The 22,238-nt window shown below is 40.6% G+C and overlaps 1 protein-coding gene across 4 annotated transcripts in view; it reads left to right on the top strand.

Moving 5' to 3' along the window:
- Positions 1-5,459: 5,459 nt before the first annotated feature.
- The window catches only part of il15 (interleukin 15), a 52,423-nt gene continuing 35,644 nt past the window's right edge, over positions 5,460-22,238 (top strand). Inside the window, exons 1-2 of one of the 4 annotated variants that reach the window (XM_062980900.1) lie at positions 5,460-5,835; positions 14,816-15,004. The gene's annotated coding sequence lies outside the window, so the exon portion shown is untranslated. Of the gene's footprint in view, positions 5,836-11,368; positions 11,590-14,815; positions 15,005-22,238 lie in introns of those variants that run through there. The other 3 variants (XM_008111865.3, XM_008111866.3, XM_008111864.3) reach the window with 3 other exon arrangements.

Here is a 22,238-nt window from a genome sequence, read left to right on the forward strand (position 1 = left end):
TATACATACAAATAACAAATATAAACATATAAAATTATAAAACAGTTAAAACATATAAATACAATAAAACAGATTTAAACATAGTGCCAAGTCCCACAGTTGTTATGCAAACTGCTATATTCAAGTTGGATTCCATATTACACTACTCCCTGAATGCCTGTGTGCAAAGCCAGGTCTTTAACTTTTTCCTGAACACCAGGAGGGACGGGACCAGTCTGATGTCACTGGGGAGGGAGTTCCATAGCCAAGGGGCCACCACTGAGAAGGCCCTGTCTCTCGTTCCCACCAGTCACACTTACGAAGGGGGTGGGACCGAGAGCAGGGCCTCCCCAGCAGATATTAAGGCTCTAACTGGCTCATAAAGGGAGATACGTTTGGACAGGTAAGTTGGGCCAGAACCATTTAGGGCTTTATAGGCCAAAGCCAATGCTTTGAATTGAGCCCGGTAGCAAATTAGCAGTAAGTGGAGTTAACATAATGCTCCCTGTGTGCCGCTCCAGTGAGCAACATGGCTGCTGCCCATTGGACTACTTGGAGCTTCCGGACAGTTTTCAAAGGCAGCCCCACATAGAGCATGTTGCAGTAGTCTATTTTTATTATGGCAGTTGTTTGCCAACTCAACAGCTTTGTTTATTAGCAGTATTAATATTACTTTTAGATTACGGCACTTTCAACATTACTCTGTACCTAAAGGATATCATTGTAAAGAGGTCCACAGTAACTCTGCATTTGCCCTTTTCTATGCTAGTTTTTAACATTACCTGCAACACGTGAAGCCACATTTTGATGCCTCTTTTTCTCCAGGGTTTTCAAGCTTTCTATGTATTTGTACTTGATAAAATACTTTTGACCTTTTGCACAAGTTTTGTCTTTCCCTTAAATTATGTGAATCAAGTGAGATCTGCTGCCTTTTGAGGTAATTGGATTAACTTGGATATTTTCAGTGCCTACTTCAAGGCAGTACAAATGGTCTGACATCAAATGAGGTTAAAAAGTCCTCTATAAACTATGACTGCTGTTATGAAATTTAATTAAGATAGAACAGCAGGCAGTTCAAATGGGAAAGCATGGTGCAAAAGAAGAAGAAGATGGCAGCATGGAAAAATAGCTCTGATATTCTCATTAAAGCTAATTGGAAGTAGGGATTTTTAAATGAAGATATAATTAATGGTCTAATGAATAGCATATTAAGATTGTTATTAACAGTGAAAGTTGAAATATACATGAAGAACCAGTTAAGGTTATCATATGATTAGGAACATTACAACGTAAAACTCTTAAAATAATGCCACATTTTGCCAGCTGATAATGCAAGACTGGAACTGAGCAGGAATAATGAAATCTGCTCTTTGACCTTCTCACTTGGAGCAAAGTATACAGTAATTTCCATATATTAGCTGTGTGTTCAGGTAAATTGATAATTCAAATGTTATAGGACAACATGCCTAAGAAGTATTTTATACAGATAACATTAGATTGAAAGAGGAAGAAGACCCATATGTATAAGAACTGGATGGGGAGGAGAACTATTACACTCATTTCATACAGTTTATTTACTCTCTTAATTTAAATATTTATATCCAGACTTATGTCATAAAGTCCCAAGCTGACATTCAATAAACTAAAATGAATAATATTAAATATTTTGGTACTGTTCCATTATCTGGGTGGAGGCCAAAAGGTGGCACTAGATGGAGAAGGATAGTCCATTTTATTTGGGGGCGGAGGGAGTTGGAGGAGAAAAACCATTTCCCCTCCTTTTTGCTGGTTATTTCCCCTTCTCACAGGGTGGTTTCCATGACGGTGGCATGGGTGGGGGGAATAACAGGAACACGGAGGGAAATGGTTTTACTCCTTCAACCCCCCCCCCCCTTTGGCCTTTGCCCTAAATAATGGAACAGTACCAGGGTTTTGTTTTTGTTTTTTACTATTTTTGTTTGTTTACATAAACAAGTTAACAAGTTTATGAATATTAAGCTCCAGCTTACTGGTCCCCATCTATCCCAGTAGAGCATCCATGTACCTCTCATGTATAAGCCAAGCTGATTCTGACAATGAGAAGTAGAGATGGATGGCAGCTAACCCCAAAGCTTCTAATGGTGTCAACAAATACTTTCAAGTACAGTAGAGTCTCACTTATCCAACATAAATGGGCCGGCAGAATGTTGGATAAGAGAATATGTTGGATAATAAGGAGGCATTAAGGAAAAGCCTATTAATCATCAAATTAGGTTATGATTTTACAAATTCAGCACCAAAACATCATGTTATATTTATTTATTTATTTTATTTATTTATAATATTTATATTCCGCCCTTCTCACCCCGAAGGGGACTCAATATACACACATAGGGCAAACATTCAATGCCCAAGGATGTAGAATGAGGATCTCGGATGAATGGAATTAATTATATATACGTTTTTAAGGTTTTATAATGTGTTTTAACAATGTTATTAATAGATCTGTTATTGTTTTGTTTTTATGATTGTATTTTGGGCATTAAATTTTGCCAATTTTTGTAAGCCGCCCTGAGTCCCCTCGGGTGAGAAGGGCGGGATATAAATGTTGTAAATAAATAAATAAATAAATACATTGAACCGAGACAGAGACAGACAGACAGATGCAGAGGCAATTTAACCTTCTCCTGAGGGGATGTTCGATTCTGGCCACAGGGGGGAGCAGCTGCTTCATCATCCACTCTGATGGCACTTCCTCACTTCCTCATTACAACATTGTAAATTAGTTAACCTTGCCTCCCCACTTTTATAAGTGGTACCTTATTTCCTACTTGATAGATGCAACTATCTTTCGGGTTGCTAGGTCAGCAACAAGCAAGGGCTATATTTTATTTTTAATTGACGGGTGCTCACCCCGCCACGGGCTGGCCTCGAACTCATGACCTCATGGTCAGAGTGATTTATTGCAGCAGCTGCTCACCAGCCTGCACCACAGCCCGGTCCGGTCAACAAATTTGACAAAAAAAGTAGTTCAATATGCAGTAATGTTATGTAGTAATTACTGTATTTACAAATTTAGCACCAAAATATCAAGATATATTGAAAACATTGACTACAAAAATGCATTGGATAATCCAGAATGTTGGATAAGCGAGTGTTGGATAAGTGAGACTCTACTGTAGTTGGAGATTAGAGATAGCATGGAAACCTGTGTCACCCTATAGCAGTGGTTCTCAGTCTGTGGGTCCCCCAGATGTTTTGGTGCCAAAAAATCCTAACAGCTGGTAAACTGGCTGGGATTTCTGGGAGTTGTAGGCCAAAACACCCGGGGACCCACAGGTTGAAAACCATTGCCCTATAGCCTAGCAACCATGAAACTGACCAGAAATTTCCCAATACTACTATCTAGAACTATGGTAGTTCTTTAGATAGGAGCAGAACCACCATAGCACTGTAACTCCCACTCCTATGTAAGGAGTGGGAAATACCATGTCAATGCTATCAGTAAAATACCATGATCAATGTTATCAAAAGCCACTGACATTTAGGAAGATCAATTTAGGAAGCATTTACACAGGTGTAAGTCCTCGAGCCAGTAGCGCAATGTGTCCTGAAACGATACTGAAATGGATTTAGATAATTTAAGAATGTCTGGGCTGCATCACCACTACATCTGCAAGCATCTAAAGCTGAAAGGGAATACTAATAACTAATAGGTCTCAAATACATCTGGGTCCAGGGCAATCTTCTTCATGATAGTACTCCCGCCTCTTTCAAAACTGCAGACATATTGCTTTGGCAGAGTTTGTGCCCTTCCAGACGGGCCCTATAACCCAGGATCTGATCCTAGGTTTTCTGTTTATTCCACTTTATCTGGCATGTGGACTCATATGATCCAGTTTAAAGCAGAAAATCTGGGATCAGATCCTGGGATATAGGGCCTGTCTGTAAGGGCTCTTAGACAACTACAATCCTCAATCAATCTATCTTTGCTGGATCCTCTCAGCTAAAGTAATCAAGGGTATGTCAGGGTGGGGAAATTGTGACCACCAAGGCTGGGTCAAAAATGATTTGTCCAAAATGTCTCTCATGCCCTCTAGGGTTGTGGCTTGCATTTCCCCCACTTTTTTGCCCTCTCAGCCAGTTTAGGGCCAGGAAAAGTCTTTTAAAACAAGAAATGGGGCAAAAATTTACAAAAATGCCCCACACCCCAGGTGCTTGTGGACATTTTGGAACAACAAAAATATTTTGGAGGGGTGTGTTTGTGTGGTGGGTTGTGGCATTCAAGGTTTCCTGGGTACTGATGCAGCCCCCTAGCTCATGTTATATGGTGGTATGGATTGATTTGAACAACTAACACAGTTTTTACAGGAATTTTTAAACATGCATGCAACCTCTAATGTGTGTTTATGCTATAGGGAATTGCTAATTGACTCCCTTAACATTCTTTTATATATATATATATATATATATATATATATATATATATATATATATATATACACACATATACATACACATACACACACACACACACACACACACGAAATGTATTCCTACTCTTCACAGGATACTCAATGGTTCTATTAAGCTTCTCAGCTAACGATTTTTGTAGCACATATGCTTTATTAGGACTCTGTTAAAATCTGCTACTAAGCAAATTCCAAATGACTGAACAAGAGCGAGTTTTACTGAAAGAAATTAAACCTCCTTAGATTCAAAACCAAAAGCATCTTTAAAATTTAAGGCAGAGATTGCCCACCCTAAGTGGTAGGTTTGGGGCTGATTACTTCTGCAGGGTCTCATACTAAGTAACAGATGGAGCTCTGCTGGCTCTAAATTTTTAGGAAATTAATCTTTGTTTGGCAGTTTGCCATTTTGTTCTAGTACTTAGAAAATGCTTTATAAGATGGAGAAAGCAGGCTGAAACTTCCAAGGATAAAAATCCTGTATTCTGATATACAAGTTGTCTAGGAAGATACTCATTTGTGCAATTGATTACAGAACTGATGTTCCATAACAGTTCGGATAATTACTGAGCAGTGTTTCAAAACAGCGCTTCAATAATTCTTGAACCTACAAATTACTTGAAATAGTATGGCAGGGTGCAGGGGGATAGTCCTTTCCACGCCTTCCCCCCTTACAAAGTCAACATCCTTACATATCCATAGGGATTATGGGCTACAAGAATTACATCGGTAATGAAACTGTCTTTAGGTAGGATTTAATAGTCAAAGAAATGGAGCAGCTTACGTCTGACTGGCTCAGAAATCAACATCCTAGTTTTTCTATAAAAAAAATCTAGTACTCTAATATTATTCCCTTGGCAATGTCTCTGAGTACAGTTAAGATGTTCAGCTATTAATCATCTACAGGATGTATTAATGTTTGAACTTAAAAAATCCATAAAATATTAAATCACAGCATAACACAAGCACCCACCTACTCATGATCCCCCAGGGACTCCTGGCAGAGCGCTATCTCCCCCAGACCTCGTGTCCTCAAAAGGCTTTTCTGTTGGTGCTCTGCCTAGTTAATCATCTCTCTCTTCCAGCTCTGCTGCCCCTTCCATCCTTGTGGAAAGAGAACAAACCTACAATTCATTTCTTCATCCGCCCCAAGAAGTTTGGGTTTAATTTATCTGAGTTTGCTCCTTCTGTTGTAAAAAGAGACCTTGAGAAGGAGGGAGAGGTGAGAAGAACCCATCAAAGAGATGAAAACACCAGGCCTGTAGAAGGGAAGGGAAGAAAATGAGGATTCAATCTGAAGTGTGGTGCTCTCAACTTACTGTACCTTATTTCAATGACCTCAATTAAAGAAGAAAATGCCTGGATGCAGCAAGTATTGGATATACTGTACTACCAAGACCATTAAGAGGTATGAAAGAAGGGAATGGAAGAAGGCAGAAGGTTCGTGGAATTTGTGTGGAGAGGAAAACACTAATGACCCATAGGTAAAGGTTTTCCACTGACATTAAGTTTAGTCATGTCAGACTCTGGGGGTTAGTGCTCATCTCCATTTCTAAGCCAAAGAGCCGGCCTTGTCCATAGACGTCTCCAAGGTCATGTGGCTGGCATGACTGCATGGAGTGCTATTACCTTCCCGCTGGAGAGGTATCTATTGATCTACTCACATTTGCATGTTTTTGAACTGGTAGCTGGGGCTAACAGTGGGGGCTCACCCCGCCCCCTGGATTCGAACTGCCAACCTTTTGGTCAGCAAGTTCAGCTGTTCAATCCACTGTACTACTGGGGGCTCCAATTCCTCCATAGGGTTTTTAAAATATCAAATAAAATACTGACATTTTCTGTGATGTCCTCTATCATTCTATGTATTTCAGTCTAATATTTCTGTGCTTTGTCACATATCTACCACATATAGTAAAATATCCCTAATTTGTGGTCACATTTCCAGCATTTAATAGCAGTGATTTTAATACATCTTTAAAAATCTTTCTGGACTCAGATACCAGCTATACATCATTTTATAAAACGTTTCCTTCAACTTGTAACACAGTGTGAACTTCAAACTTTCCATCCACACTTTCCTATTGCACCAAATGCAACAATCTACCAAAATTTTGCTGTCATTTGATCCAGTTTTTTTTAACCTGTTCCTCTTCTAATTATGTTGTCAAAGACATGTTTTCCATTTTCCCAATCAATTGCTCAACTGACCACAACTAAATTTCAAATTCTAATTTAGCGGCTACAAACGATGAAGCTTAATTTCCATTTTAAATCTATTGCTAGGTTATCTATATAAAGACCAATATTTCTCAATTTCATTCTACATAGTTCCCATTATCTGATATTAACAGATCCTCCACGTAAATTTTTCTGATAAACAAAGCCTTATGAGCCAAACACAGATCTTTACTCTTCTCTGCCAAAGAGTACTGGTGCCTCAGCAAACTACAACTCCTAACATTCCATAGCATTGAGGAATGGCAGTTAAAATGGGATCAAATTGCAAAATTACTCTAGTGCAGATGCACCTTAATTATGTTTTGGTGAAAATGGCAGATTCCCCTTTATTAATTTTAAATTCCAGCCATAGTATATCAGCCTTACTCAAAACTGAATGCTTGCCAAAGGAAGCATCACTAAAACATCTTTAACATGTAACTCTCTAACTCTGCCATTGGAATTTTAAAGGAGTGGAAAAGAGAGGAAATAGTATGTTCCCACCTTAAAGGGGAATAGTTTGCTTCTCTTATTATTATACAGAGAAGCTCCCAGTGTCACAGTCAGCAAGTTCAGCTGAGCTGCTGAACTTGCTGACTGAAAGGTTGGCGGTTTAAATGCGGGCAGCGGGGGGGGGGGGGGAGCTCCCGCGGTTAGCCCCAGCTTCTGCCAATCTAGCAGTTCGAAAACATGCGGGAAGGTAATAGCGCTCCATGCAGTCATGCTGGCCACATGACCTTGGAGGTGTCTACGGACAATGCTGGCTATGGAGATGAGCACCAACCCCCAGAGTTGGATATAACTACACTTAATTGCAGGGGAAAATCTTTACCTTTACCTACTGTTATGTATAGGACGAACATTTCTGAAACATTCAGCATCTCTCAAAGACCATTATGTACAACAGCAAAGTACAATGGTGTCCATTATATAAAATGGAAAAAATCAAGGTTTGCTTTTAGTATGAAAACAATTCAAGCAGTGGATGTTTGAATCTCTGAATACGAAGAGGACGGACTATAGATGTGAAATATGTGGTTTAATTATTCCTCAATGATGTTCTACCTTAATTTATCAATGAAAGCTGGAACTGAGGAAAAATAATGCAAGCACTTCTTTGAGATAACCATTTAAAAATCAATTCCTAAATGTGTATCCACTTTGCAAGTTAGCTCACCTAGCCTTAAATTATTGCAAATTGGATGACATTGCCTTAATTTTTTGTTTTAATATAATACAAGCAGAAGGTATTTAATAATTATGTTTGTTGGTAAATGCAGGTTAGTGTTTAATTCAGGTTTGCGTTTGCCATTTGTAAACGATTCACTTTGTTTGTCACTGCACTTAAATTACTAAATTGTAATTTAGCTGCTCATTAGCGATGGTAATTGTCTATATCTTGCCAAATAGGCTGTGGCCGCTAGAAATGAGAGTAGCATATATTAGAGAGGGCTATTTTGTGGGTGGTGGGTGCATCAGAATAATTTATTCTATAAATAAGCACCTAGCGATGGTTAGTAGGGCTTTGATGGCTATTAAAGTGTCCCTAAGGTAATTAGGAAGCACATTTCTGTATCATTAAGAAAATGAACGTGAATTTAATGTAGAAGGATTGCAGGTGGTACTGCAGGCGTGCCTTAGCATAATACTGCCTGACACCTGCATTACTTCTGAACACTTCTACAAATTGTTTATGCAAGGTCTTGTTCTAAAATTAAAAAAGCAAATCTATTTTAACTTCTTAAGAGCAGGCTGGCCTCGGAAGGGAATGTATTTCCTATCTAGGAGAGTGGGTGAGTCAGTGATACCTGAATCATTTCCCATTCCTTCAGGCGCCAGATAAAATTGAGTTTACAAATTGATTTTTCAGTTCTCAATCTTAGGTTTTGTCTCGTTGTCCTTTTTACCAATGTGACAAATCTCAGTGTAGTCAAACGAATATTTCATTATAAATGCCAGGTCATACCTCCTTTGCACAACCTATATAGTATTTTACCCTGAAAGATACCTGGCTTGGAATACATTAGCATTATATATAGGTCTAAATCCACTTGCTGGTCCTAACTAGGGTAAACCTCTAAATCACCTCAATCTTTCCCTGCCTCTGGTCTCTTTGGCCTTGATTTCTTCTTTTTGTTGACTCTTCTGAAGCTGAGAATCAATACTGGCAGTCAGATGTTTATTTATTTTATACTTTTCTCCATGTGTCAACATTTTCTATGTAGCACATAAATAAAAACAATCTAAAACAGACAGAAAACAATAAAGCCTATACTTAAACTAAAATAACACAAAAGTGTCTCTGCTGCAGTTGGGAAACAACAATTATTGGCACAATGGGGTAAATGAAATATTGAAAAACAAATTACTTAGAAGCCTAGCTAAACTTCCACGTCTTTTTAAAATGAGAGGCCTAGTCATGCATCTTGTTAGCCACCAATTTAATTTATCTAAATGAAAGGGAAGGACAGAAAGGCCTTTAGCAAATCTTTAATGGATAGATTATTGCACATGTGGGTGGGACAGGGACATGTGGTTTTTTTCCCACCGTCTAAGAGCTGTGTTCATTTGTTTGCAATTCTTAAAGAGTGGTAAACGGCATTGGGAGTGGGGCTGTTTTTGGGAACTATTCCTGGACCACACAAGCAGGTTGCACTATGGTGGGAATTGATGTGAAAGGCCTGGGTCCATTTCAGCCATTGAAGGAGCAGGAGGATTTGGAGTGGCTTTGCACAATTTTGAGAATTGCTGTGGAGTTTGTTTCCAAAGGATATCAAATCCCTCAAAAATTGAAAAACGAGCTATAGGTGGCAGCACATTGTTGGCTAGGAGTAGAATATTATGTACTGATCAAACCTATCAAATCATTTCATAGCAAAAGAATGCATATCCTTTGCACATTTTTTTTATTTTGTACCTTTTGAAAACAAGCACCACATTAGAAGAATGATATGCAGAGAAATTGGAGCTACACTATGAACACTGTATCTGTGGGTTTATGCTCCAGGACCTCATGTGGATAAACATAACTAATTGTGAACCCCATTGCCATCTGACCTAGAAATGCCAAAAAGCAGTGTCCTCAAACTGTACTCCTCCAGTGGTTTTGGACTTGAGCTCCTAGAAATCCCAGTATTAGGAATGGTGGGAGCAGAAGTCCAAAACATTTGGAGAAGCACAGATTGAGAAAGTCTGCTAGAGTAATGCCTAGAAAGGACATATTTTGTCAGATATGGATAAATGAAACCACAGATATGAGGGGTCTTTGATCTATGTAACAGTATGACAGGTGTACTACTTAACTGAGGGATACAGTGGCCTAACCCTTAAACTGTGAATCTTCTTCCCAGACAAGAAAAGGCTGGGAGATGGCATGAAATCAGTTGTTCCTCTTGCCCTAAAAGAGAAGCTACAAAGGATAAGGCTACTCCTTAAACCAGCCCCCTAAAGTCTTCCCTATGGCACCACTTCTTAAATTGTGGGTGCTGACCCCAAATGTGGTCCCCTGAGGTCAATGTTGGGGTCATGAAAAATTTGGCAACAGTAAAAGGTTTCTGAACTCCACCTAGGCATTTACACAAATCTTTTACCAATAACACTGTTAACAGTGGACTCTGCAGAAAATGCTTCAGCTGTACATTACTCCACAAAAAGGAAAATCAGCCCATTTTGCAAGCCTTGCAAATGCTGATTTATTATCAGTAAATATTTGATTTTTACACCTATTTTATATACTCATGGTCACATGAAAATGTGTTGGAGGAAAAGAGGTAATGATTAGAAAGTCCCATCCTATGGCACTTTCTCCTGCGCTGTTTAGGGAATGGGACTAGGATGATGCACAATCATGCAGAAATTAACAGAACTCCAGAACCCATCCCATCCTATGGCAGAATGGCCATGATTACTTTTACCTAATGGCATGTATGTTTTTAGATCTGCTTATTTAATGGGCTAATAAACAATATAATAGTCTTTGTTTCTCTGTTTTTCTGCCCCATTATTGGAAGCATAGCTAAATTACCAACAGGCCATTTGGACAACTACTTCAGCTCTCCGGTTGGGAGGCAAAATCATGTTCTATTGGTATTGCATACATATGCGGACACAAATCACAGTTCCTATGCTGTAGAGCTAGGAATTGTGTAGCTCTCCTGGGCGTTTGATGAAGCACACTTCACTTTGACAGAGAAGGCTACAGAAACTACACCTCCCAAGATTGCATTGCACTGAGCCATGGCAGTTAAAGTGGTGTCAAACTGCAGTCATTCTACAATACAGACACACCCGAGTGGAACAGACCCCCCCCCCCCCCCCCGCAATAGTTTTAACTAGCAAGGAAGGAAATCACAATCCGATCCCTCCCTGAAGATTAGACAATCAAAACAATGTACACTGTAGAATGGATACAGCTTGACACCACTTTTTTAAAACTGCTTCCATGGCTCAATGTCATATAATCTTAGGGTTACAGTTTGGGGAGGCACCAGCACTCTTGGGTAGAGAAGGCTAAAGAGCTTGTAAATGTACAGCTCCTGTGACTGCATAGCATTGAGCCAGAGCAGCTAAAGTGGTATCAAACTTGATTGATTCTACAGGGTGTAGATGCACCCCTTTAGAAGCAAGGAGGGGAAGGGCGCCTTTGCTGTATTGCAGTGTAGATGCAGCTTGTTTGGAAAAGTGTACAAGTAGGGTTTGCGTTCTTGGCATGGAAGGCCTAATAAAGGTATACTCGCGTACTCTGGCCGGGAGGGACGGCTGGCTGGCTGTCTGTCTGGCTGGCTTGTTCCCTCCCTTCCCTTCCTTCCTTCCTTCCCTCTTCTGTCAGTTTCCTCGGGACCCGTGGGTTTCCTTCCACGCTCGGCTTGGGCGCCTGAAGCTCCAGATGTGGGGCGGAGTTGTCCCAGCAGCAGAGCCACGATACCGCGACCTGCGCCGCAAGTGAGTAAGTCTCTTTGATCACGCACAAACGAAAGTGGAAAAAACAAAAACAGAGGCAACTGGGGGCAAGGGAGGCAACCGTCGAGGTCGCTGGGAAGAAACAACCCCGAAGCGCCAAAGCCCTGCGCGCCGAGGTGGCTTCCAGTTCTTGTTGTTTCCCCAAAGAAATGGGCAGCTTTGCCGGACTTTGTATTGACTTAAGCAATCTCGAGGCGTTGGCTGCTCGAAAAGCAACAATGAATGTTTACCTCCTCCTTGCTTTTAAGGTTGTTTAGTCTTTTAGAAGGAATCGCGTCATTATTTCTATTTTCTTGCAGCAAACTATTGCGGGGTGGGGGTGAGAGATCTGATCCTACACTGTGGAATTAATGCAGTTTGACTCTACTTTAACTTCTATGGAACAATGGGAGTTGTGGTTTTATAACAGGCATGGGCAAACTTCGGCCCTCCAGATGTTTTGGACTTCAACTCCCACAATTCCTAACAGCCGGTAGGCTGTTAGGAATTGTGGGAGTTGAAGTCCAAAACACCTGGAGGGCCGAAGTTTGCCCATGCCTGTTCTACAAGATCTTCATCCTTCTCTGCCCAAGGATGTTGGTGCTTCGCCAAACTACAGCACTCAGTATGTCATGTCATATTGTCTCTAGTTGTTCTACACAATTGTTATGCAGTTTTGCACTACATCCCACGCCCTTGTCCCATGGTTACACCTTTGCACTTATCCCATTCCCTTGCCCATTGTTTACAGCCTGGCCTTGTTTACAATAGCTTACCACCAGATGAACACCCTTTTAATTGAGTTTTAAGTTGTCATTTTATAAGCCTATTTGTTTTATTTAATTGCACTTTATATTGTGTTCTATTTTGTGCTATGTTTTAGGCACTTTTGTGCCGTGTGTAAGCCACGCTGAGTCCCTTTGGGGAGATGGTGGCGGGATACAAGAATAAAGTTATTATTATTATTATTGACACAACAACATTGTATGACACAGCAAACAAGATAGATATGCTGGAGTTCATATCACAAAATCACAAGTTGAACACTTCCCAAGCGTTTAGGACTGTGTGATGTATTTTTGGATGATGTGCACAGATCCCAGTAGAGTGGGCTTTTGCAGCTGGCAGATCGTAATTTTGTCAACGTCTATTGTTTCCAAATGCCTGCTTAGATCTTTTGGCACGGCACCCAATGTGCCGATCACCACCGGGACCACCTGTACTGGTTTCTGCCAGAGTCTTTGAAGTTCAATCTTGAGGTCCTGATAGCGGCTGAGTTTTTCCTGTTGTTTTTTGTCAATGCGACTGTCACCTGGGAAGGCAACATCAATGATCCAAATCTTTTTCTTTTCCACAACTGTGATGTCTGGTGTGTTGTGTTCCAGAACTTTGTCAGTCTGGATTTGGAAGTCCCATAGTATCTTTGCGTGCTCATTTTCCAATACTTTTGCAGGTTTGTGATCCCACCAGTTCTTTATTATTATTATTATTATTATTATTATTACTATTATTATTTGATACACAAAAGATTAGTCCACAGCAAACAAGATCATTATACTGGCTGTTTTATTGGATGACATGTTGGACACTTCCCAAGTGTCTAAGACTATGTGATGTATCAGCAAATAATGTGTGCAGATCCAAGTAGGGTGGCCTTTTGCATCTGACAGATGGTAATTTTGTCAGTGCCAATTGTTTTCAAGTGCTAGCCAAGGTCTTTAGGCACTGCACCCAGTGTACCGATCACCACTGGGACCATCTTTACTGGCTTGTGCCAGAATCCTTGCAGTTCGATCTTTAAATCCTCATATTGTGTAAACTTTTCCAGTTTCTTCTCATCGATTCTGCTGTCACTTGTGATTGCAACATCACCAATCCATACTTTATTTTGTTCCATGATTGTGAGGTCAGGAGTATTGTGCTCCAAAACTCTGTCTGTCTGAATTCAGAAGTACCAGAGTAGTTTCATGTGTTTATTTTCTGTAACTTTTTCAGACTTGTGATCCCACCAGTTCTTTATCACAGAAAGATGGTATTTGTGGCACAAGATCCAATGTATCATTTGAGCAATGGTATTATGCCTCTGCTTGTATTATTATTATTATTAGTATTATTAGTATTATTATTGAGCCCAAGAAGTTAATGTCGTGTCAAGCTGCATTAATTCTACAGTGGAAATGCGACGTTAGTTACCCAATGAACTCCACACTCGATTCCATGCCTGTTCTCACTTGATCTTCACTTCTTCTTCAATCCCCACCTTCTTTGCTTTCAGGATTTTTCTCCCCATTAGAACATCCCATCCCAGTTGTGCCATACTTTGTGGTTTCTCTGTAATGCCTGATGGTCAGGTTGTGGTTAGATAAGCAACGGTTTATTTGGGTTTTTTAAAAGTGTGCCTTTGGATAAGAATGTGCAACGGGTAAAAAGTGCAGTTTAAAAACTGATAATATGCAGTTGGAAAAAATTGAAGGCAAGTTGACAAATCAAGTGTTTATTAAGCTCGTAAATGGCAGTGTCTACCAGGCTGTTGTGCTTCTTATTTGCCTTCCTTTCTGACATATAGTGATCCTGAGATGATTCTGTGTATAGGTTGCTGTGAGTTTTGGCCGTTCTGTATGGCCATGTTCCAGAAGCATTCTTTCCTGACGTTTCACCCACATCTATGGCAGGCATCCTCAAAGGTTGTGAGGTCACTTGAAAAGCAGGCAAGTGAGGTTTATATAAGTAATGTGCAGGGTGGGAGAAAGAACTCCCTATCTGCTTTAGGCAAGTGTGTATGTTGCATTTGACCACCTTGATTAGCATTGAATGGCCTTGCAGCTTCAAAGCCTGCCTGCTTCTTGCCTGGAGGAATCCTTTGTTGGGAGGTGTTGGCCTGCCATGGATGTGGGCGAAGTGTCAGGAGAGAATGCTTCTGGAATATGGCCTTACAGCCTGGAAAACTCACAGCAACCCGGTGATTCCAGCCATGAAATCCTTTGACAACACATTGATTCTGTATATATTTATACTTAAGAACTAATGCAGTCTGATATCGCTTTAACTGTCTTGTTTCAATGCTATGGAGTCCTGGGAGTTTGGTGAGACACCAGCCCTTATTTTGGCAGGGAGTGCTAAGGACCTTGCAAAACTACAACTCCCGTGATTCCATAGCATTGAGCCATTAAAGTCGAAACTGTTTCAAACTGTACTAATTCTACAGTGTAAATGCTGTGGTGTTTTCTTGGCAGGCTTTGTTCAGAGGGAGCTCACCTTTGCCTTCCTCAGAGGCTGAGAGAGTGTGACTTACCAGTGAGCAAGGATTTGAGCTGATCTCCATAGTCACAGCCCAACACTTGAATATCTTGTTGAAAACAGAAACCCTGTTCTGGAGAGCTATCACTTTTAGCAGTACACATTTCAAGAGGCAGCAGGAAGGGGTAAGTGTCATTGAGATGGGATTTACATTTATGTATGAATCATTGACGTGTCTGGATAATGAACTGAAGCAGATTCATAAATAAATTGTTACTTAGTGGGATGATGCATAGAACATAAGAGCCGCTGGTTCCTGTGGAGAAGCTGCCACTGATACATGGTGTGAAACAAGGGGCAGAACATACTTTGTGTTTATTTAGTTGTGTTTTTAATGTGGGACAAGTACCATGCTTTGTGTGTGTTTGTGTGCGTGTGTTTGTATTGTATAGTCTGAGGTCAATGAGTATCCATGTAAGAAGGCATGAGGGAGGAGGCTGGGCCCTCTCAGAGCCAGACCAGCTTGCAAGAGAGATTGTGGTCCCTTTTTGAAAAGAGTGGCGACTGCTATGTGTGTAAACAGAACAAGTGGCAGCATCAGCTGCATGCCAAAGATTTTTTTGATGAAATTTGTATTAGGCTGGAGAATAGTGGCCTTGTGTGTTTTAAAAATGGACTTCTTAATGTTTCCTTCTGCTATCCTTTTCTTTGCTGGAAATGTTAAATAAGCCAGAGCAAGGAGGAACAAATGGTGCTTTGGGCAACACTGAGTTCTCTAGGCAGTTGTATTGCAAAAGAAGCCGGGAGCATTTAGTTCTGCCTAATGAGAAAATATTGTTCATGTAAAAGAACGTGGTGGAAATGCAGTAGCAGCTTGAACTGGAAGCAAAACTTTTCAGTTTACAGACTAGATTCCAACTCTCCCATGGAAGAGTAAAATTAGTAATGTCCGTGTGCTAGCAACACCTCCAGGGACTCTTTTTTTGCATTCCTTTTGTCCCCTTACTCTTTGGCCAGACCAGTGGTTCTTAACCTTCCTAATGCCATGACCCCTTAATACAGTTCCTCATGTTGTGGTGACCCCTCAACCATAAAATAATTTTCGTTGCTACTTCATAACTGTCATTTTGCTACTGTTATGAATTGTAAATAGCTTATTTATTTCGTGTCAAAAGCATTGGTACAGCAAATACATTTCAAATAATGGAAATAAAAAAAGAAGAAATCACAAGCAACTAAATAGTTTTGGACCAAAAGCGGGCAACAGCAACCGCATTGTCTGTAGCTTTAAACAACTCCTCCTCCGTGCATGAGGCAGGGCATTGTGGGCAAGCATACATATGCTGAGTTGTTTGTTCAGCTCCACAGTCACACAAGGTGGAGGATTTCTCCAGGTAGTGCCACCTTGCCAAGTTGTCTTTTGATCTGCCCACTCCACTTCTGAGTCTGTTCAGGGACTTCCAAGTTGCCCATTCTTGGTTTGCCCCTGGAGGAAGACCCTCATGGGGGGCCATCCAGTTAGAATTGCCAGGTTTAGCTGCCCAGAGAGACACCCTTGCTGTTGCTGGAGGAACATCAAGAGGAGTGGTGGTTCTCATGAAGCCCTTCCTTGATTTGAGTCTGGTGGGAGGAGGGTGATAGCCATGCAGTGGGTGGCTTTCACAATGTTCAACCTTTTTTCTCTCACCGTTAGCAGCAACTTCCTGTCGCACGTCAGGAGGGGCAATGCCAGCTAACTTGTAGAGTTTATCAACAGGTGTAGGTTTAAGGTATCCCGTGATGATTCTGCATGTTTCATTCAGTGCTATGTCCACCTTTGGGGGACACGGAAAGAGCCTCCCCGAAGATTGAGTGAATTCAGTCGGGCGTCCCCTGGGCAACGTTTCTTGTAAGCGGCCGATCTTTCCACCCCAAAAGCATTGGATGAATTGTAAATAGCTGATATGCAGGATGTATTTTTATTCACTGGACCAAATTTGGCACAAATACCTGATACACTCAAATGTGAATACTGTGGGGGTTTGGGGAGGGATTGATTTTGTCATTTCGGAGTTGTAGTTCCTGGGATTTATAGTTCACCTACAATCCAAGAGCATTCTGAACCCCACCTATGATGGAATTGAACCAAACTTGGCACACAAAACTTGAATGACCAACAGGAAATACTGGAAGGGTTTGGTGGGCATTGACCTTGATTTCTGGAGTTGTAGTTCACCTACTTCCATAGAGCACTGTGGACTCAAACATTGATGGATATGGACCAAACTTGGCACAAATACTCAATATGCCCAAATTTGAGCACTGGTGGAGTTTGGGGAAAATAGACCTTGATATTTGGGAGTTGTAGTTGCTGGGATTTATAGTTCACCTACAATGAAAGAGGCCCTTGAACCCCACCAATGATAGAATTGGGACAAACTTCCCCCACAGAACTCTCATAATTAACAGAAAATACTGGCCTTTGGTGACCCCTCTGAACCCCCCTCACGACCTCCCCAGGGGTCCTGACCCCAAGGTTGAGAAATGCTGGGTAGACATTGTATTGCTTTCTCCCTGAATGACCCAAGCTTTAGATCACATTCACTATCATAAACTGGAGCCCCTGATGGTGCAGTGGGTTAAACAGTAGTCCCGGCAGGTCTGCTGACCGACATGTTGGCAGTTCAAATCCGGGGAGAGTGGATGAGCTCCTTCTGTCAGCTATAGCTCCCCATTCGGGCGTTCCCTGGGCAACGTCCTTGCATATGACCAATTCTCTCACACTAGAAGCGACTTGCAGTTTTGGAAGTCACTTCTGACACACACAAAAATCTATCATAAGCAATCTCTAGGAATCAGTTCATTTAAGTTTGAACTAAGAGTCTGAGGATGAAACTACACTGTAGAATTAATGCAGTCTGATACCACTTTATTATTATTATTATTATTACTACTACTACTACTACTACTATTATTATTATTATATTTATAACCCGCTTTATCTCCCCAGAAGGGGACTCAAAGTGGCTTAAGATAAAAGTATACCCATTTAAAATATACAAATACCTAAACATTAAAACAGGATTAAATATAAACAGTATTTTAAAAATCTCAGTTAAAAACCATTAAAACAAATTCTAAGTTAAAAACAATTGTTTACTTTCATCATAAAAAGCCTGCCTGAATGAAAAGGTTTTAGCCTGCTGCCAGAAGGACACTTTAACTGCCATGGCTCCATGCTGTGGAATACTGGGAGTTGTAGTTTGGTGAGGTACCAATACTCTTTGGCAGAGACATTGCAAAACTACAATTAGTTTTATTAGACATTGCAAAACTACTATCATTACACAGCATTTGGTAATTAAAGTGATTTCAAACTGCACTAATTCTACAATGTAGCTGCACTATACTTTTTTTAGGTTGACTATCATAATGATAGAACTTAGTTTTATACATACCAGCTCTTTTCAAGCTATATAAACATTTGTTCTCTCCAAATACTCTTCACCCTACTTTTAAATATAGCCTATACAAGTTTTTTCCTGATTAGCATAACTTTCATCACTGAAGTGGATAAAGGGAATCTAACTTTGGAGATGATTTGAGAATTTCCTCACTATAAGTCAACTTTGTTCCTTGGCAGAATTTAGTTTTGATTGCCATAGTTCCAATATAAAACAAGGAACTGCTCATAGCTATTGTAGGACACATTTCAAAACCAAACAAACTAGTTCTGCAGTGATTAGTTCCACTATTGGTGACCTTGTCCTTTCCAGCCACTGGCAAAACTTGTAGCCACTTTTGGGCATTGTGATTTTTTTTATCGTGTCAGAAGAGAACATACTGCAAGTCGCTTCTGGTGTGAGATAATTGGCTGTCTGCAAGGACGTTGCCCAGGCTACGCCCTGATGTGTTATCACCCTCCTGGGAGGCTTCTCTCATGTCTCAGTATGAGAAACTAGGGCTGATAGACAGGAGCTCACCCTGTCTCGCGGATTCGAACCGCTGACCTTCAGGTCAGCAGTTCAGCCAGCACAAGGGTTTAACCCATTGTACCACCATGGCTCCAGGTTAGGGTTTGTGATGAAAAATATTTACTCATTTATCGCTCGATACTTAGACTGATCAAATATATTCTGAAAGAAACCATTGTATGAATATAAGGTATATGCTTCATGTGGATAAGTCCACACATTACCAGGGAGAATGGTGGATCTGATTCAGGTGGGTCTGCTCAGAATTCAAGTCTGAACTTTAAAGGAACCATCCAAGATGTGAAGAAGGTTTAGCGTTCACCTTTTCGACCTGGTGCCACTGTCTTGCTGGCATTGGAGACACCAGCAACCACCGCAAACCATCACAAACAGAGTTCTGTTTTCTCATTGGTAGTCACTAAAATGTGTTTATCTCCTTCTCCTTGTGTAATGTTTGGACCATTCACCAAAGTGAAATTTCCAGTTTAGGTTGCTACATTCTAGCCTACTGAAATCAACATGGATTTAGCTGTCTGCGAGAAAGAGCTTTTTTTCTTCTTCATTTGCCTGACTGAAACAAGGGATTTGCCTAGTGTGGAAAATTATATTTTGTGGCGGAACTCATGGGGGCCGTAAGTTGACAGTGAATTTGAAGGCACATACACACAGACAAGGCTTGGGTAATATTACTTCTGAAACACTGCTTTCTGAAGATCATTTTGAGCAACTTGGGAACATTTTTTGAGCAAATTGGCATAGGAAATACCTATTCTATCACTAGCATTAAAGGACGATTCATACTTCAGTGATACCTTGACTTCAGAGTTTGATGTATATGCTCCTTGACTGAGCTTTTAACTCAAATGTTCTTATCTCAAAACAATTTTCCCATTGAAATGCTATTAATCTGTTTTGCCCCCCAATCCTCCCCATTTTTGTTACGTATTTTTAATAAGAAAATGTAGTCTATAAATTACAAATAATGTATAAATGCACATTCACATGGAACAATAAAAAAGAAAGATCATCTTTAAAATGGAAAGCACAAAGTTGTGGCACAATGGCAGAAGAACAAAGTTGTGGCAAGGAAGCACAAAGCAGAAAGTGAAGAGGCAGAATCATCATTTTCTTCATGCTCATGACAGCCTCTCTCCCTTTCTCTCCCCCTCTCTCTCTTCACGAAGCCAAACAAACCAGGAATAAAAGCCACACAAAATCAACTAACACAAAGTTCTTCAAAGCAGACAAGAGCAAGGCAGGCAGCAATCTCCCAAAGTGAACAAGAACACGAAGCACAGAGCCTGGCTGCTCTCTTGAAGCCCTAAAGCCCTGTACTCTCACGCTAGCACTCCCTTTGGTGCAAGCTCTTAATTCAAAATGCTGCTCATATGTCAAAGCAAAACCCTGGCTGAGCATTAACTCAAAATATTCCTAAGTTGGGACGTTCTTAAGTAGAGGTTTCACTGTAGTTTAGTTGGCTTCTTTAGATGAAGAGTGATGGAAGAAGGGGCTGACTGTACTTGATCTGTACTTGATCAGGCACCAACATTTCTCAGACTGGATTTGCATACAGACTGTATCAGGCCCTTTGGGTCCATGCTTGGAGAGATCCCTTGCCCCTATCTCTGAGGAATCAGTTGGTTTTAGCGAGCTCACTCTCAGTGTTTTATTATTGTACTTTAATGCACTCGTCGTTTGCTTTTATTTATATACGTAGTTATGCAGAATTAGAGAAAAACAGTATAAACCACCTCTTCTACAGTTCCTTTGGGGTTTCTTGCAATACAGCTCGTTAACATTCTCTCTTCACCAGTGGAAAAAACAGCCATTCATTGCTAGCAATTTTCTAGCACTGGCAGTATAGATAATTGTTAAACTATTAAACTGTAGACTGTGATTTATAATGTCCATAATGGTAACAATCTCTAAGTGATCACTCTGTGCTGTCATTCACAACGTACCCTAATCTCTCGCAGCATAAAATACAGTACAATGGCTTGTAATGACACACATATCTTATTACCTGCTGGTAATAAGCTATCAACAGGGATGACAGTTTAATTATATAGTATATCTCCTGTTAGCAAATGACTGGCCCCCAAATATTTTTGCTGCTCTTCACCAATTTCTGAGAACATAACTGCACAAGTTTGAGTAGTCTAAATTGAATTTCTGCTTTGTTTAAGGTGTTGAAGATGTGCCATAGCAGCTTCAAATGATTCCATTACTATCTTCTAGAAAATTCTTCATGTAAGAGCAAAAACAATTTACAAGTTCATATTTAGTGTGCTGAACATAAAGCACAGGGTTAAAATTATAGGAAGGTGATTAATTAGAAAAGGTGGCAATGCTTGGTAAGACAGTAGGTAAAAATGAAGCTATACACAGGTGGATGTGTTCATTCAAGCAAGCAGTGGTCTTGAGTTTGTAAGACCTGAGCCAAACAGTTGATAACTGGGGACTTTGGGGATCTCTCTTTCATATGGTTTCCATAAGACAAATTAGACTTGATGGCAAAAACACCAACACCTTTTTAATGATGGAATAAATGAATGAATGGCTAATTCTTTTCCTGGAGGGTTTTGTGGAAAGGTAGATATTTTGCTCTGTAATCCCTTTTTGATCTGTTCTTATATTTGTGACAGAAAGCCACCTTGTTGAATTCAAGTGGCATGCCTTACTACAACACTTTCTAGGCCTAAATATACTGCGGAGGAGTGCTGAAGAAGTTTAGCACTGAATGTCCAATACTCAGTGTAGGCTTTCCTTATTCTAGACCAGTGGTTTCCAACCATTTTTTGACCAGGGACCACTTGGACCAGGGACCACTTGACTAGGGAGCACTGTGACCAGGGACCACTCTCCAACATTAGTACCAAAAGGGTTTATGAAACAGTTTTTGGTCAACTTTAGATTCAGTTTGGATATTTAGGGTGCTGATTCAGAAAATTGCATTGGATAGATCACATCAGCTCTAGTTTCTGATACAGAACAAATGCCATCCAGTAGTTGCCATCTGATCACCCACAGAAAACCATATTTAAAATCTAGAGCTGATGTGGTCTTCCCAATGCCATTTTCTGAATCAGCACCCCAAATAACCCCAGAAACAGGCCTAGAAATGAAGACACCAAGACACCCTTGCTTCCAGGCGCCACATGGAACAACTCCGCTCAGGAGGAGGGAGGAGGAGAAGCAGCAGTCAGGAGGCTTGTTGTCGTGTCTTTTGTGGGTAGTCAGCTTCTGCTCTCCTGACATCCCTGTTACCTCAGCACTATAGGAGGGTTTTGCAAGACTCATTGCAATGGTGTTGTAACAGTGATGCCACAGACCATATTTTAGTTCTTGGGGACAACTGGTGGCCCACAAACCAGAGGTTGGGAACCACTGTTCTAGACGCATGAACTGCTTCCTACTCTGTTAAAGAAAATACTCATTAACATGGAATTTCTACATAATTGGGGGG

The sequence above is a fragment of the Anolis carolinensis genome, chromosome 5 (assembly GCF_035594765.1).
Source record: "Anolis carolinensis isolate JA03-04 chromosome 5, rAnoCar3.1.pri, whole genome shotgun sequence".
NCBI classification, from domain to species: Eukaryota; Metazoa; Chordata; class Lepidosauria; order Squamata; family Dactyloidae; genus Anolis; species Anolis carolinensis.